This window comes from Monodelphis domestica, chromosome 2 (assembly GCF_027887165.1).
Source record: "Monodelphis domestica isolate mMonDom1 chromosome 2, mMonDom1.pri, whole genome shotgun sequence".
In the NCBI taxonomy this organism is placed as follows: domain Eukaryota; kingdom Metazoa; phylum Chordata; class Mammalia; order Didelphimorphia; family Didelphidae; genus Monodelphis; species Monodelphis domestica.
The window spans coordinates 60,867,371-60,883,978 of NC_077228.1; positions in this window are offsets into that span (position 1 = coordinate 60,867,371).

The following is a 16,608-nucleotide window of genomic DNA, read 5'->3' on the forward strand; positions in this document are numbered from 1 at the left end:
CCCAAATTTTATTTCTTAAATGTGTTCAGTACTTGGGTTTTGGGGCCACCCTTCAAAAGAAGAGACCTTAAAATCATCTAATTAATTCTTCACTTTGTAGATGAAGAAACTAAAGTCCAGAAAGGAGAACTTTCCACTTCAGTATTGAATGTGAAATTTTTAAGTCTACACTAAAAACTGCTTGCCACATAAGATCAATGGATTTCAGAGGGTACCAGATAACTAACCCTTATTAATCAGTAATATACATAGAAAGAGATGGGAAAAAAATTTAGGAACATCAATAAAATACAACAAAATACATAAAAGAAAATAAAAAGAAAGTCAGAAAATGACATTTTGCTATCTTATTAAATTTAATATTCATTTTTAAATGGAATAAATAAATGAATTAAATATTCATTTAATTTTAAGAGAAATCCATAGTTTCATCTACCATCTTCTCCTTTGTTCCACTTTGTTTATTGAAATATGGTTGCTAATTACTAAACTCCTAATAAAAGAAGAAAACCAATTTTGAAAGATACTCATGGGAGTAAGGATCCTGTCATTTGAAATATTATCTCCCTCTGTGACCAACAACTGATTACCTATGTGATTTTTTTCTAAGTTAGATTATCTCTCTTGGGCTCAGTTTTATCAGGTATAAAAGGAGGGAATTGGACTAGTGATCTCTTGGGTCCCCTTTTAAGTTGTGCTTCATATTCCTAATACCAGCTTGACATACAAGGAAAGGGAAACTCAGAGAGATTTGCTATTATGTTAGGCTCAGATGATTCTGATTCAAGCTTTCTAAAGTGCTAAGCAAGCTACACAAACACCCATAATCCAACTGGACCAATAAAAGTTTAATAAATATTTTTCAATATTGTTTTATGAATTAATGTTTGAAAGATAATGGAAATAAGAAGCTTATTTTTCCTAGGATGGCAGAAGGAGAAATGATACAAAGAAGGAACTACATATGGACTAGGGTACGGAATCATGGGAAAATGTAGAAGAGAGTCTAAGAAAGAGAAAAGAAAAGAGAAAGGGACAAGTCATCAGTTAGATGTTTGAATATGTTGCATGAATTTTAAGGAAAGAATATTTATCTATTGGGGCACAAAGAGTCAAGATATGGTAGTGGGAAACAAAGAATATTCAAATACTGTCTTAAATCTCTCTGAATGCTGATAATAGGGCAAAAGAATGATTAGCATTGGAGATCCCTAGTTTTCAGGGGAAAGTTGGATTTTATTTCATTTGGCAGCTAGGCAACTGGACCTCAAGTAATTTAAGTTTGATGCAAGGGAAAATTTGACAAAGGTATCCCAAAGTAGATGGCAATCTACTAATCTACTAAATGGCAAATGAGTTGACTCTCAATGAATATTCCCAGTCATAACTTGATAACCATTGACTGAGGATGATTATAGAAGAAACTCTTACTTAGTCATGGGTGACCCTTGAAGTCTCCCAACCTTTGAGATTTTCTAATTGATTGATAGATTGACTGAAAAACAGAGTTGGAATGAATAAGCATAAGAAAATAAAAAACAGCAACAGAATGGGGCTGTTATGCCTGAATGATGTTCATCATTTTCTAAAAGGACCAATGACATCCTCTAGAATTATTTTTTTTATTTCAGTCAAGCAGATTTACACCAAGTAGCCAGCCTCACTCTCTCTTCCACAGTTATCCAAGTCCAGTAAGCAAGGCAAAAGTAAGAATGTTGGACAATTGGCCAGAATGCAATGAATGATCACCTTGATGTGTTGGATATCTTACCAAGCTCTTACCAAGTACTTACTAAAGCATTCCATATTTGCTTCAGCCACCTTTGTGGTCATTGAAACAAGTTGTTCTCATTTGCCCAGTCTTTACATGCTTGGGAGACAGAGATCCTGGTAGTAAGAAGATTAGAAGTAAATGAGAGGTGTGTGTTAGCCATGAAATAGGGGAAACAATAAAGTGAGAAATAAATATTATTGGGGAAAATTGAAGGGAGGAGGATCCCCTAAGGGTTGTTAATGAGGTTGGTGTGATGAGTCCACTCTACTCAAAGTTTTCAGCCAAATTCTCACCTCCAAGGAGCTTTTTCCAATGCCTCTGAATGCTAGTAATGCCTTTTCTCTGTTGATTATCTCCAATTTATTTTGCACAGATCTTGTTTGTACATAGCTGTTTTCATTTCCCTTTGGATGGTGAGTTCCTTGAGTGTAGCGATTTTCTTTTGCCATTCTTTGTCTCCAGTGCCTAGAACATGGTAGACACCTAACAAATGTTTATTAACTGACTGACTGAAACAACTCTTTCAGAGGTCCTAAACAGTTTTACTACAGCTTGACAGTAGGAGAAAAGAGGAGTAGAGTCAAGTGATCTCTCTCTCTCTCTCTCTCTCTCTCTCTCTCTCTCTCTCTCTCTCTCTCTCTAGATGAAGGATTTCTTTTCATAAGAAATAGTCAAAAGCCTAATTGAGAGCCAGTCCAAGCATCTGATATTCCTATTGCTTATATCCTAATGTGTATCTACAGAAGATTCAGACCTTTAAACCATTCCACCTATTGCTTTACCTAGGGTGGAAGAGAGAGGTGCCTACAAGAATCTTCCTCTAATAACAGGAGTTTTTAGCATGCATGTGTGCATGTGTGAGTATGTGTCAGTCACAGACTCCCTTTGGCAGTTTAAGGAAGCCTACAGACATCTCAGAATAATCTTTATTGCCTACAATCATAATTTAAGGAAATAGATTTCAGCTAAAGATTAGTGAAAAGAAAGATGTCTTTGTTTCTTATCCAAGCTAATGAATGCCTAGAAACCTATTCACCAACCCCCAAATCACTCTTGGCCTGAAGGATAGAGGATTAAAAGAAGAAGAGAGAGTAGCAGGGAATGGCCAAATCTGTAAAGGAGGTCGGGGGTACAATTGCCCAACTAGAAGGAGGTGAAGAAAAGGAAAGTGTTTTCTACCACGCATTAATGATGTTTAAAATTTACTACATAATCCAATGGTGGGGGAAAAAAAGGCAGAAGAAATACAACGCTTTGCTGACACGAAAAACTATAAACAATTTTTCAGTGCCCTCAAGACTGTCTATGGGCCATTAAAACTGACTACCACTCCCTTGCTATCCTCTGATAGTGACACTCATAAAAAATAAAAAAGGCATCAGCAACAGGTGGAAAGAACACTTCAGTCAGCTTCTCAACCGACCCTCTTCAGTCGACCAAAGCACCCTTGACCAGATCCCCCCAAACCGCATCACTGAACAACTTGACATCCCTCCTTCAATAGAGGAAGTCCAAAAAGCCATTAAACAAATGAGTGCAGGCAAGGCACCTGGTAAAGACGGGATCCCAACCGAGGTGTACAAGGCCTTAAATGGAAAGGCACTCCAGGCATTCCACATAGTGCTGACCAGCATATGGGAAGAGGAAGACATGCCCCCAGAACTCAGAGATGCCTCCATCGTAGTCCTATACAAGAACAAAGGCTCACGAGCAGCCTGTGACAACTACAGAGGTATCTCACTACTCTCCACTGCTGGAAAGATCCTCGCTCATCTTATACTCAACAGACTCCTGTCATCTGTTTCAGAGTAGAACCTGCCTGAATCACAATGTGGCTTCCGACCAGATCGCAGCACCATCGACATGGTCTTCATGGTGAGGCAAATGCAGGAAAAATGCCTTGAGCAGAACCTGAGTCTCTACATTGTCTTCATAGACCTAACAAAGGCGTTCGACACAGTGAACAGGGACGCATTGTGGGTGATCCTTAGCAAGCTCGGTTGCCCAGCAAAATTTGTCAAACTGATCCAGCTCTTTCATGTCGACATGACAGGGGAAGTCCTATCTGATGGAGAGACTTCTGATTGCTTCAACATCTCCAATGGCGTGAAACAAGGCTGTGTCCTCACTCCGGTACTATTCAACCTATTTTTCACCCAAGTATTACGACATGCTGTGATGGATCTAGACCTGGGTGTCTACATCAAATACCGACTGGATGGCTCACTATTCGACCTTCGCCGCCTGACTGCAAAAACAAAGACAACAGAGAGACTCATCCTGGAAGCTCTCTTTGCAGATGACTGTGCTCTCATGGCCCACCAAGAAAATCATCTCCAAACCATTGTGGACAGGTTCTCCTCTGCAACAAAACTGTTTGGCCTGACTATCAGCCTCAGCAAAACAGAGGTGTTGTTCCAACCTGCACTAGGGAGGCCAACAAACCAGCCGTGCATTACAATCGACGGCACGCAGCTTTCTAACATCAACACTTTCAAGTACCTGGGCAGCACCATCGCCAACGGCGGGTCCCTAGACCACGAGATTAATGCCAGGATCCAAAAGGCCAGCCAGGCACTAGGGCGGCTGCGCTCCAAAGTCCTCCAACACAGCAGTGTAAGCACTGTGACGAAGCTCAAAGTGTACAACGCAGTGGTCCTCAGCTCGCTCCTGTATGGTTGTGAGACATGGACACTGTACCGGAAGCACATGAAGCAGTTGGAACAATTCCACCAACGCTCCCTCCGGTCAATCATGAGGATCCGATGGCAGGACCGAATCACCAACCAGGAAGTCCTTGACAGAGCCAAATCCACCAGCATCCAAGTCATGGTCCTCCAAACCCAGCTACGATGGTCTGGACATGTCATCCGCATGGACCCACAGCGAATACCAAGACAGGTATTCTACGGTGAACTGTCAGCTGGACTCAGGAAACAAGGTCGACCAAAGAAAAGATTCAAGGATCAGCTCAAGTCCAACTTGAAGTGGGCTGGCATTGCACCAAAGCAACTAGAACTCGCTACCTCTGGCAGAAGCAGCTGGCGAACCCACATTAACCATGTCGTCGCAACCTCTGAAGATGAGCGACGTCGACGTCTTGCCGCTGCGCGTGAACGCCAACACCAGGCCACAACCGCACCTCCTGTAACAACTGGCGTCCCAGGCCCCATGTGCCACAAACTCTGCGCCTCAGTCTTTGGACTACAAAGCCACATGAGGGTACACAGTAGATGAAACTGCACAAAGACAATCGTCATTCTCGGTCACCGAGAGACTACCACTACATAATCTGAATTCTAGCTTACTTCAATTTAAAATTAATATAACATGGAAGACATTGGGCTAATTACTGCAAGAAGTGCAAAGATGAACAATACATGCTCACTGCCTTCAAGTAACATACAACTAATAAGAGTTCACATCTTGCAGTACTTTAAACTTTACAAAATAGTATATGTATATTTGGATTCTCCACAATAACCTTATGAGGTAGGTAGTTTCATGATTACAATATCCCTCTGATGAAGGAACAAACTGAGGCTCAGAGAGATAAAGTAAGTGACTTGGACAATTGGTGGTAATATAGCAATATGACATTGCAGATAAAGCACTAGACTTGGAATTGGGAAAACTCACCTTCCTGAGTTCAAATCCAGCCTTAGACATTTCCTAGCTGTGTGACCCTGGGAAAGTAACTTAACCCTGTTTGCCTCAGGAGCTCACCTATAAAATGATCCAGAAAAGGGAATGGCAGACCACTCCTATATCTTTGCCAAGAAAACTCCAAATGGAGTCAAAAAGAGTTGGACATAAGTGAAAAAAATAAACTCAACAATGAGAGGAATGCCTCTATATAATATTGTGTGTGCATTTGGAAGAGAAAAAAATTACATCCGGTTGAAGGAATCTGGGAAGCTTCACAAGGGATGTGGCATTACAATTGTTTCCGCCAGTCTTTAAGTATGGCGAGAGTTATGACAGATTGGGAAAGAAGAGTGGGATGAGGATAATTTATGTGGGAGAGAGAACATTCTAAACCAAAGGAACAGAACATACAAAGGTAGAAATGCATCAGCAGACAGGGTGTGTTAAAGGAACAGTGTGTACTCCTCTGGCAGAAATGTAGGGTATGGAGTACCCTAGAGGAGTAGTCAGGAAAAGTTGCAAAGAGAACTTGGGGCCAGATAGGAAAAGACCTCCGATGTTAGGAGAAGGAATCTAAATTTCATTTTGTAAGCAATGAAAGTCATTAAAGGATATTTTTTTTTGTTTTCTTTTGTCTTTAATTATATGGAAGTGCTAAAAGTGAGGATGATTAATCTGGCAATGATTATATCTAAGACGAATTAGAGAAGGGGAGATGAGAAGCAGGAAGACCAGTTTGGATACTACTGAAGTAGTGAAAAATAAACTAGAAAGAGGGTGGCACCAGAATTAATAAGGTAACAGACAATTTGGACCAGGTCCTTAACCTGGAATCTTTTTAGTTTGGGGAATTATTTCAATAACACTGGATTCCTTTTTAGGCTCTGAATTTTATTTTATATATTTAGAAACATTATTCTGAGCAGGCTTCATCAGACTGCCAAAGAGGTCCATGACACTTAAAAAGTTAAGAATCTCTGATGTAGAGGAAAACTTAGCTCATTTGTTTTTAGGTTTTCTTTTTTTTTGTTCCTTTTGAAAAAAATTTACATTTTCTCCAGGAAAAGGGGGATGAAAGGGGATTTTTTCCCCTCATACTTAGGTCAGAAAAGGAAGAAAGATTAGAATAAAACAATATACCAGATATTGTGGTTGTATCCATGATCACTTCCTACCTAGGGTACAAAAGAAGAAGCATCTTCAGAGACAGCTTAAGAGCTATAGCCTGTATACTTTATGACCAATACTCTTATGTGACCCTAAGTTACACAAGAGTAATCTTGAGTGTGTGCATACGTTGAGGAGACTACAAGAAATATGAGGACCAAAATACATTCCCACACCACCTAACTCCAACCTATCTTGCCATCCCTATCCTATGTCATTTCTCTTGATATATTCTGCTTTCCATCCATAGTGATCTACCGTCCTCCATGCTCTAACCAAACCTTCTGCTTTTTTTCCTGTCTTGCCTCAAGTCTAGAGTGGATTCCATCCCTCACCAACATCTCTAGTCATTAAAATTCCACCATTTCTTCAACTCATATTGCTTATGCCTCTAACTCCACAAAACCTTTTCTAAACCCCACCAAAAAAATGATGATTTTTCATGGTGTTTTGCCTAGATATCTCATTTTCCGATTATTACATTTTACTCTGACACACTTATTTGTCATATCAGTCAACAAATACTTATTAAGTGCCTACTCTATACTAGACTCTTGGAGTTCAAAAACAAAAATGGAATTGTCCCTGCTTCCAAGAGTTTATATTCTATTATATACACATATAAATGTATACAAAGACATGTTCAAATAAATGTGAAATATTGTAGCTTTAAATATAAACTCCTTGAAAACAGGGTTCCAGCCCTGCCACTTACTACCTGCATAACTTTGAGTGAGATCCTCAGTCTCTCAAGGCTTCAGCTTCCTCCTTTGTAAAATGGAAAAGTTGGACTAGATGACCTCTCAGGTTCCTTTCAGCTCTAAACCTATGAACCTGTGGTCCTCAATGCCTAGTATAGTGCTCACACGTAGAAGATGCCTAATGACTATCCACTGAAATGAATCTGCAGTCACTGAAAGCATCCCTATAGGATACTATTTTTCTATCCCATTCTGTGCTTCTTCCCAACTGTGTCAGGGGTATTTGATTAAGGTTGAGCTTGAGATGAGGAGATGGTCCTTGGATAAATCATCTTGCTTGCTTTCTTATTTTACTTAAAAGCAAAATTCTATAATCTCAAAATGCTGCCTTTTTTTATATCTTTGTTTATATGTTGTCTCCATTAGATTGTAAGTTCCTTGAAGGTAGAGACTATCTTTTTGTCTCTTTGTGTTCCCAGAGCTTAGCACAGTGCCTAGAAAATTGTGGGCTCTTAATAAATGTTTATCGAATTGAATTGACTATCTTGCCTCTCCTGAAAGGAGTCATATGCTTATCACATTGTCTAGGTTCTTTTGAGATCATGCCCACATGATGTTCTTCCCTGCTCTTCCCTTTGATTTAGTTCTCTTTAATGAGTCAACAGAAATGACGATGTTTAGAAAAATTTCACAATGTGCCAATCTCTGTACCTGCACCCCAATTTTTAAAGCCAAGGGAAAAAAGCAACACTAGGAGTATTTGCATAATTGCCATCATATAAAGGCAAACTTGATGGGCTGGCTCAGTGTGGGAGGTAGCAGAGGAGCCAATGCATCCTTCCCCTAGGTAGCAAGTATTTCAAATTTCATTTCATTGTCCACATCGAAATATCCTTTTTCCTTCAGGTCAGTCTAATAAGTTTTCACTTCTAAAAATTTCTGATGTACTAGTAAAGGTTGAATTTTTATGGCTTATGTGATTATATTGCTTTAAAACTTGCTTTCTGCTATGTCTGAAAAAGAAATATTTATTTCATCTCCTGTCATGTGAAAAATTCATTAAGGCAGAAAAAAAGATCCAAGCCTTAAAATTGGAGCCACTGATGGAAAGAGACCTGTTAACTTTTTCAACTGCTTGGAGAAAAAACTCAGAAGTGGTATGGAAATCATCTTTTTATTATCATTTTTTTCTTACCTTCTGCCTTAGAATCAATAGTGTGTATTGATTCTAAAATAGAAGAGCAGTAATGGCTAGGAAATGGGGGTTAGGTGACTTGCCCGGGATCACACAGCTAGGAAGTGTCTGAAACCAGATTTGAATTGTCAACCTCCTATCTCTAGGTTTGACTCTAAAACTGTCTCAGCTATCTAACTGCCCCCTAATCACCTTTTTTTTTTAATGGGATGTCAAAACCTCTCAGTGATTAGAAAATAAAGGAAATTGTAAAAAAAAAAGTAACAAAAAGAATAATAGAGAAGGATCTAGCAAGAATTGACCAATATTGAAACTAGCAATAAAATGACTAAATTTCTCTACTTAAAAAAGTCTTTGATAGCAGAAAAACCTTAAATACCCCACCAAATTCTCCAAACTATTTTCAACATTAAGTCCTGATTTTTAGCATGAAATTTTTATATAAATAAATTTTGTATAAAATACCTTTTTTAATCAATGTCAATAAACATTTATTGTTTATTGTACTATGTACGAGGTAGAGAAAAGCCTTGAAGTTATATATATATATAGTATATGGAGAAAATGATTAACAGAGGGAAGGTCCTTTGTGCCTTAGGCTCCAATTTCTCTAGAGTGGTGTGTTTCAAAGGAGAATTCTATAAGGTAATTCTATGACTTTTCTTCCCATTAATGCAGCTTCTTTCTGTTGAGGAGACTGGGAGTATTGATTGACAAGCATATCGCAGTTACAATCTATTGCTACACAACTGCTGCCACTTGTGAATTCATAGGTACAAAGAAAGTATTCATTTAATCTCTTGTTCCTACTATGCATGCTAATTCCTTATTAGCCTCTGGGTACATTTCCAGGCAACAAAAGTCAAAGTAACAGTGGTGCACAGTAATCCTAATTTCTATTCTTAAAAAGAAATTAACAGAAAAAGGGAGTCCCAAAAAACCCCATCAGATGATCCCATGACACCCACCCTAGGAGAATGGGTAGTGAAATATTCATTTGATTGATTTTGGAGCTTACAAGATTTTACTTGCCAGGAAAGGCCAAAATCCTGCACTTTTCTTTGTTTTTTACAAGATCCTTGAGTTGGGCTTTGTTTAGACTGCCCTCTACTCCTAGATGCTCTCTCCTCTGTATGTTTTCAAGGTTTTCATGACTTCGCTTGTTCTTGATCTCCCTCCTTCTGGGTCCCTATTGATAGATCTTTTTCTATGCCATGCCTACTCACCATGAGTATCCCTCAATGTTCTGGTCATGAAAGAAAAAGACTGGGAACCGATTTCCTGAATAAGCTGACTTTATTGGGATTGCACAAATCAGAAGCGTTAGGGTCTGCAGACCCACCAACCTGGTCTGAGACTCTCTGACAGATATTTATACTTTATGCAGAGGAGTTCAATATTGAGATACTTGCTCTGAAGGGCAAGAAAAAAAAAGAGAAAGAGCTGGTCTTTTGGTCAAATGCCCTTCTACCAGGTTGCTGGTCAGGTGCCCTTGTACCAAATCTTTTCCTGTGACATGTTGCCAGATAACTGAGACAAAAGGCTCTTAGTCAAGGGGATGACCCAAGGTAACTAAAGGTTGTTTGCCAGTAGATTAATTTTATTCCTATGATTCATATCATGATTACTGAATACTAACTCTTAGTTATTCAGTCAACTAATGACTGAGATTATTACTATTAAACCAATAATTATAATTTAACAGATTAGCCATATTAATTAACAAGAATGATTAGAAGCCAATTAATTACCATTTCACTTTACATTGCCTGAACCCTCTTCTCTCTGCTCTTTCACTTGGTGAGCTCACCAGCTCCTATGATTCCAGTTTTCATTCTCCCTCCATGCCCAGCCCTAACTACCATTGGCTAACTCCTTCTGAGACCTCCATTTTGGAGGTAGAGCAAGGTCAGCTATGTTTTTCTCCCCTCCACAAACTCTACAATGTCATCATATTATCTTGATTTGCTATTCCTCCCACATATATCTCTGAGCACTGGAAATGCTCTTCTTCAACACAGATTTTTAGAAGTCCAGTCTTCCTCCAAGTCCAAGAGTCACATCCTCTAAGAGGTCTCTCCTGGAGCCTCTAGCCACTAGTGCTTGTGCCTTTATGGCTACCCCCAGCTTCTCTGCATTTACCTTGTATGCATGCACTCATTTACTGTCTCTTCCCTTTAGAATGTAAGGTCCTTAAGGACAAGTAATGTTTTTGGGTTTTCTTTATATCTTTATCAATTAGAATGCCTAGCAGGGAGTAATTGCTAAAAAGAAAAAATATTTGTCATTTGATTGACTTCTTTATTGAGGTCATTTTTAGGAGGATTTTGTAATTTTTTGAGTGGTAGCTAAACTTGGGACCCTGGTCCTTGGATTATGGAATACAGAGGGAAAGACTCCAGAGGGAAAAGAGAGATGTCTCCCCACTGGGGCATTGGACCCTGAGGACAGGAGAACCAAAACACTGGTGCCCATAGGGCAGGACTACCTAGAGCAGGAATTGCCAATTATCATCAATAGAGAAAGTTTCCATCCTCCAGGACCCAGAGTCCAGACCAAGAAAAAAATAGCATTGCTCCAAATTTAAAATTAATCAGAAACTCAGATAAATTATTTCCAAAAACTCATAAATCATATAATAATAGGTATAGTGTTAATTTGAATGGTTGCTGCAATAACATGACAATCATAAACTTATCTAGCTGCATCAGTTATCTAAAAAAAGGAATATACTACTTTTATGAACTATGTAATCTAATGTAATGAAATAAGAGTAATGAAGTTAGGTGTGAGACATTTTTTGCTTCTTATATCATAAAGTGTCTCATAGCACAAATAATTTTTCAATGAACAATTTATCTTTTCTCCTTTCCTCCCTCACCCTTTGAAAAAAGGAACAAAAAAAATCAAGACCCCCAAATCTGGCTTTAGACACTTCTTAGTTATATGACCCTAGGCAAGTCATTTAATCCCAGTTGCCTGGCCCTTACCACCCTCCTGCCATGGAACTAATATTTAGTATCAATTCTAAGACAGAAGGCAAGGATTTTAAAAGGAAAAAATGTAAAAGAAAATCAAAACTCTGGCACTAGGTATACATAGTCAATCAAAATAAATTTTCATATTGACCATATCAAAAGTGTATTTCTTATTCTACATCCTGATTCCATCATCACTGTGTAAGGTGTGTATTATGCTTCATCATCATCACCTGAAATTATATTTGATCATTGCATTGATAAATTTCTTAACTCTTAAATGCATGTTGTCTTTACAATGTTGTTTTTCAATTATTCTCCTGGTTCTGCTCATCTCATTCTGAATCAGCTCATAAAGTCTTTCCAAGTTTCCCTGAAACTATTGCTTTTATCATTTCCTTTTGCACAATTCCATTACATTAATATAATATAATTTCTGCCCATATTTGCCTGTTGTGAGGTACCTTCTTAGTTTCCAAGTCTTTATCACTCCTAAAAGAGCTATTATGTTTTTGTACATATGGATTTCTTCTTTCTTTGTATAAGACTTTCTTTGGAATATAGATGTCAACATATCATTGGATGTTACATCCAAGATACACACAGCTTTGTAATAAATTGGAGTATAATTCTAAATTGCTTTCCAGAATGACAGAACTGATTCACATTTGTACCAGCCATGTTTTAATGTGTCTGTTTTTCTACAGCCCCTCCAACATTTATCATTTTCCTTTATTATAAACTTTGCCTCTCTGATGGAACCTCAGTTTGCTTTAATTTCGCTATTAGTTATTTGGATCATTTTTTTTCATATAGAATTGATAGCTGGGATTTCTTCCTTTGAAAACTGTTTGTATCTTTTGGTTATTTATCAATTAAGAAATTGCCTTTCTCAGAGAAATCTGGTTCAAAGATTTTTTTAACCAGTAAACTGTTTCCCCCTTGATGTTTTTTAAATTTATGTATTTAATTAGTTAATTTAGAATATTTCCCTTGATTACATGATTCATGTTCTTTCCCACCCCTCCTATCTTCCCCCTTCCCATAGCCAACAATTCCACTGGGCTTTACATGTATCATTGATCAAGATCTATTTCCATATTATAAATATCTGTAATAATGATCATTTAGAGTATATCCCCAATCATATCCCCATCGAACCATGTGATCAAGGAAATGATTTTTTTTTCCCTTCTGTGTTTCTGCTCCCACAGTTCTTTCTCTGGATGTGGAGAGTGTTCTTTCTCATAAGTCCCTCAGAATTGTCCTGGATCGTTGATTGCTGCTAACAGAAAAGTCCATTATGTTCGATTGTGCCACAGTGTATCAGTCTCTGTACAATGTCCTCCTGGTTCTGCTCCTTTTGCTCTGCATCAATTCCTGGAGGTTGTTCCAGTCTCCATGGAATTCCTCCACTTTATTATTCCTTTTAGCACAATAGTATTCCATCACCAACAGATACCACAATTTGTTCAGCCCTTCCCCAATTGGAGGGCATCCCCTCATTTTCCAATTTCTTTCCACCACAAAGAACATGGCTATAAATATTTTTGTACAAGTATTTTTCCTTATTTTCACTTTGATGTCCAGACCCAGCAGTAGTGCAGCTGGGTCAAAGGGGAGGCCAACATTTAAAGCCCTTGGGGCATAGTTCCAAATTGCCTTTCAGAATATGGATCAATTCACAACTCCACTAGTAGTGCATTAGTGTCCCGATTTTGCCACATCCCCTCCAACATTTATTACTTTCCTCTGCTGTCATATTAGCCAGTCTTCTAAGTGTGACATGGTACCTCAGAGTGGTTTTAATTTGAATTTCTCTAATAAGGGAAGATTTAGGATACTTTTTCATGTGCTTATTGATAGGTTTTTTTATGTGTGTGAAAACTATTTATTCATGTCCCTTGATCATTTGTCAATTGGGGAATAGCTTGATTTTTTTTTCGTAAATTTGACTTCATTCCTTAAATATTTGGGAAATTAAACCTTTGTCAGAATTTTGTTATAAAAAAATGTTCTCTCAATTTGTTGATTTACTTCCAATTTTGGTTTCATTGGTTCTGTTTATACAAAATCTTTTTAATTTTCAATTAACCCCAGCAATTGGGGAATGACTAAGTTGTGGCATATAATTGTAAGCCACCACATAAACTACTATAAATGTTTTTATACATATAGGTCCTTTTCCTTTTTGTTTTTAATCTCCTTGGGATACAGAACTTATAATAGTATTTCTGGGTCCAAGGGTATGTACCAAAGGGTATTCCCTTTGGGAATAGATACAAATTGCTGTCCAGGATAACTGAATCAGTTCACAATTCTATCAATAGTGCGTTGGTGTCTCAATTTTCCCATATCCCCTCCAACTTTTTTCATTTTCATTTTCTGTCATAATAGTCAATATGATAGGTGTGGAGTAGTACGTCAGACTTATTTTAATTCACATTTTTTCTAATTAACAGAAAATTAGAGAATTTTTCAAATGACTATAGATCATTTTAATTACTTTGAGAACTACCTGTTCTTATATCTGAACCATTTATCAATTAAAGAATGACTTGTGTTCTATACATTGACTCATTTCTCTCTGTATTTGAGAAATGAGGCTTTTATTAGAGAGATTTGTAAGTACTGTGTACTGCCCTCCAGCCTATCTTCCTCCTGTTTATCCTACTCTTTCTCCTTTTATCCTGTACATCCTCAAAAGTGTTTTGCTTCTGACAACTACCTCCCCCCAATTGCCTTCCTACTTTCCTGTAGGCTAAGATAGAGTTCTATAACCAATTGAATGTGTATGTTCTGATGAGAATAAGGTGCAAGAACTTCCTTTACCACCTCCCCCACCTTCGCCTCAACTATAAAACCTCTTTAGCGCCTTTTTAATGTCAGATAATTTACCCCTTTCTACTTCTCCCTTCCCCTTTTTTCTAATATATTTATCTTTCTTATCTCTTCATTTTATTTTTTAGATCTAATCCCATCTTATTAAACTCACACCATTGCCCTCTGTTTATGTATGACTCCTTCTACCTGCCCAAATAATGATAAAGTTCTTAGGAGTTACAAATATCATCTTTTCATGTATGACCTTATTGAATACCTTATGATTTCTCTTTCCTGTTAACATTTTTATGCTCCTCTTGAGACTTATATTTGAGAGTCAAATTTTCTGTTCAGTTCTTGTCCTTTCATAAGGAATGCTTGAAAGTCCTCTATTTCATTGAATGCTCACTTTTCCCCCCTCAGTTATCATATTTGATTTTTCTGGGCATACAATTCTTGGTTGTATTCCGCCCTCTGCAATATCATGTTCTAGATCTTCTCATATTTTAATATAGAGGCTGCTAAATCTTGTGTTATGCTGTCTGTGGTTTCACAGTACTTTAATTATTTCTTTGCAGTATTTTCTCTTTGACCTGAGAATTCTAGAATTTGCCTATAATATTATAGAGAGTTTTCATTTGGGGGTTTTTTCAGCAGATAATTAGTAGACTCTTTCAACTTCTATGTTACTCTCTGATTCTAAAATATCAGGGCAGTTTTCCTTGATAAGTTCTTGAAAGATGATGTCTAGGATATTTTTTTGATCATGCCTTTCAGGTAGTCCAATAATTCTTAAATTATCTCTCCTATATCTATTTTCCATGTCGATTGATGAGATATTTCATAGTTTCTTATATATTTTTTCAGACTTTTGACTTTTTTATTGTTTCTTGATGACTCATGGAGTCATTAGCTTCTGATTGCCCAATTCTAATTTTTAGAAAATTATTCTCTTCAGTGAACTTTTATACCTCTTTTTCCACTTGGTTAATTCTGATTTTTTTTTTAATTCTTGCCTTCATTGGACTTTAGTGCCTCTTTTATCATTTGGCCTATTATGTATTTTAAGGTATTTTCTTCAGTATTGTTTGTGCCTTCTTTACCAAGCTGTTGATTTTTTTCATGATTTTCCTCAATAACTCTCATTTTCTTCCCAATTTTTCTTCTACCTCACTTATTTTATTTTTAAAGTTTCTTTTGAGCACCTCCAATAATTCTTTTCTGGGCTTGAGACCAATTCACATTTTTCTTGGAAGCTTTGGATGCAGCAATACTGACTGTGTTTTCTTCTGAATTTGTGTTTTTGTTTTTCTTGCTTCCAAAATAACTTTCTGTTTTGAGTTTCTTTTTATATTGTTTCCTTCTTTTCCAGATTTTTTCTTGGTTTTTAACTTTTAAAAATTGTTATAGATGGACTACATTCCTCTGATGAATGGAGCACTATCCAAAGTTTTAGGTTTTTTGTGCAACTGCCTTCAGAGCTAGCTCTGGAGATCTATAAGATTTCAGTTGGAATACTCTTCCAGCCAGTGCTCTTGTCTTTGAGTGACTACAACTACTCTTTTCCACCCTGTAATTACAACCAAATCTTCTGTTCCTCTCTAGCTGTAAGTGCTGGTATATACTATTTCTTCTCTTCACCCTGAGACTAGGACCCAGGACTGCAAACCTCAATCTGTGTTTGGGAAATGTAACACTCCTTCACCCAGACCCAACAAAGAGATCCCTATAATCTCCACTGACTGACCCCTATTTTTCATCCAGTATCAAAGCATTTTGATGATAATTGCTTTGCAGTATATTCTGAGATCTGTTATTATTAGGTCTCATTAAGATTCTTGGATTTTGGGGCATACGCATGGATTTTATTATTTTTCTGGCACTATAAAGTACTCTTTTAATGGTTTAAATGAAATGGTAAGAATAAGAAAGGTGTTTTAGGTAATATTATTTTATTATATTCATTTGACTTACCTAAGCACAATAAACATCTCTAGTTATTTAAATCTATATTTCCATTAAAAATATTTTATAGTTTTATTCATGAAACTTCTTTGTCTATAAAGTAAGTAGAGTTCCAAATATTTGATACACTTAGAGTTCCAAGTAATTTGTATATTCTGTATCTTAAATGGAATTTTTTATATGTCTTCATTCTGGATTTTGTTAGTAATATACAGAAATACTAATTATTTAAATAGATTTACTTTATATCTTGCTACTTTGGTGAAATTGTTGATTGTTTCCATTTTTTAGTTGATCATTTGGGGTTTTCTAAGTAAACTATAATATCGTCTCTGAAAAAAGCAGGATTTTTTTAAA